Below are 2533 nucleotides of genomic sequence, written 5' to 3' on the forward strand. Positions count from 1 at the left end.
ATCCTAGCTACTCAAGATGCTAAGATCTGAGGTATGGGGTTCAAAGACAGTCCAGGCAAGAAAGTCCATGAGACTCTTATCTCCAATCAATCATCAGAAAACAGGAAGTGGAGCTGTGGTTCAAAGTGATAAAGTTCTAGCATGGAGCAAAAGAGCTCAGGGACAGTTCCCCAGCCCTGAGTTTAAGCATCATAACGGTAAAAACATATATACATACATACATACAAACATACATACATACATATTGCTTTATTTACAGATGGCAAGTAGAACCAGCTTGAGTGGTGACTCTTTATAAGTAGACTAGATTTTAAAGGAGCTAATTTGTTCCTTAAGTATAATCATTCTGAGATCATAATTTTACTAGTCAGCATCATATCAATAAGAGAACCCTCATTTCTAATGAGACAGAAGCCTGCTTATTTCTTTGAAAAAGTAGTGAGAAAATCAGTTACAAGATCTAACCGATAAGGTATTCAGCTAGATTGGAGTGGACCTACTCTTTTAGACTGGGTTACCTGTCCCCACTCCGGAACCAACTTTGATGAAGCAAGAGGGTATTCCAGTTAACATCTGGATAAACAAGTGGCATTTCACATTTGCAAAAGATAAGGATAAAAAGGACTGTACCCTGTGCCAATATCAACTGGTCACATGCAAAATATACACAGACAAAATGTGAGGAGCCTGTTACCTGTGCTCGTGCCTGTAATCCTCAGTAGGCTGAGATCTGAGGATTGCAGTTTAAAGCCAGCCCAGGCAGGAAAGTCCATGAGACTCTTATCTCCAATAAACTACTCAGAAAAAGCCAGAAGTGGCACTATGGGTTACATGGTAGCACTAGCTGTGAGCACAAAGAGATGCAGGAACAAAGCCCAAGCCCTGAGGTGAAGCCCCAAGACCAGAAAAAAAAAGTGAGTGAGAATTTTACTGAAAGATTTGTGAAGTAACTTGAAGAATTAGAGGAAAAGCAAAACACAGTCTGTCTAGCTAGCAACATTTAATGGGTTAGCTTCTAGACTTCTCCACAAAGATGAATTAGGTCTAATAATTTTCCAGTCTTGTGATACTCTGATTCATGTAAAAATTCCTACAATTATTCCTTCTACAGTTTCTCAGACTCCTAGCCAGAGTAACTTCATCTCAGAGCAAGCTACCTTTTAACCACTCTACATCCCAGACAGGAGCAAAACAAACCATCCTTCTTATGGTTGGACAGTGTTTGCTAAGATTGGTAGAATCCCTGATAAGAGCAGGAACATAATCTAATCTTCCCAGAATCTAATCGATGTTATCTGAGCCTATATTCACCTCTCATAGGTAACAGTCTGAGCCTGTCCAGGTTCACATTAATTCTGCTGCATATTTAGAGCCATATGAAATAGGAATTTAATAGGCAGGGATCAGCAACTTGAGATGAATACAATTAATCACCTACCACTCTGCGAATGACCTTAAATAAACTCGTTCCCAGTAATCCATTTTTAAGAGCAGAGGGAAAGGTGAGGGAAAATCAAACCATTCTATTGTAAATTTCCTAGAAGAGAAGAGGAAAGAAAAAGAAAAGGAAGCCAAGTACTGGTGCCTCACCCCTGTAATCTTAGCTACGTAGGAGGCAGAGATCTGAGGATTGCAGTTTGAAGCCAGATAGGGCAAGAAAGTCCATGCGATTCTTATCTTCAGTTAACCACCAGAAAACCAGAATTGGCACTGTAGCTCAAAGTGGTAGAGCACTAGTCTTGAGTGAAAAAGCTCAGAAACAGCACCCAGACCCAAGCTTTGAGTTCAAGCCCCACCCATGACCAACTAAAAAAAGAAAAAAAAAAAACCAGAAAAGGACAAGAAGTTAACAGAAAAAAATAAAAACAAAATTAGATAGCTTCTGTACAATAACAGATAGTAGCTATAAGTTGATATTGGCTATGGCTCTGTCCCACTTCTCTTTGCATTTTTGGATGAAAGCTTCTCTCTCCACCTTGCTATCTCTAAGAGAGAAAAAACACAAAGCAAAAGGATATTTTTGTTTTGGTATGTATGTCAGTCCTGGGTCTTGAACTCAGGGCCTGAGTACTATTTCTGAGTTGTTGGGTTCCCCACTGCCCCCTCAAGGCTAGCACTCTACCACTTGAGCCACAGCTCTGCTTCCGGATCTTTGGTGGTTAATTGGAGATGAGTCTCATGGACTCTACTGCCCCTGCTGGCTTGGAACTACAATCCTCAGATCTCAGCCTCCTGAATAGCTAGGATTACAGGTGTGAACCACTGGTGCCTGACCTGCAGGAGGCTCTTTATATTACTTAATATATATTGTAGTGATGGGGATTGAACTCAGTGCCTTGCTAGGTGTGGGCCACACCTCCAAGCCCCCAGAAAGATCTTTTTAAAATATAAACTTGCTGACTACATTCCCATGATTAAAACCTTGAAAGATAGAGCTCTTAAAGAGACTAAGTCTACTATGGATCCTTACATGACTTAGTTCCTTGTATTTCTCGTGTTGTTTTTCTAAATTAGTCCTTCATTTTACCAAATG

Source organism: Dipodomys spectabilis, unplaced genomic scaffold (genome assembly GCF_019054845.1).
Source record: "Dipodomys spectabilis isolate Male_0828 unplaced genomic scaffold, ASM1905484v1 ptg000069l, whole genome shotgun sequence".
Lineage (NCBI taxonomy): Eukaryota > Metazoa > Chordata > Mammalia > Rodentia > Heteromyidae > Dipodomys > Dipodomys spectabilis.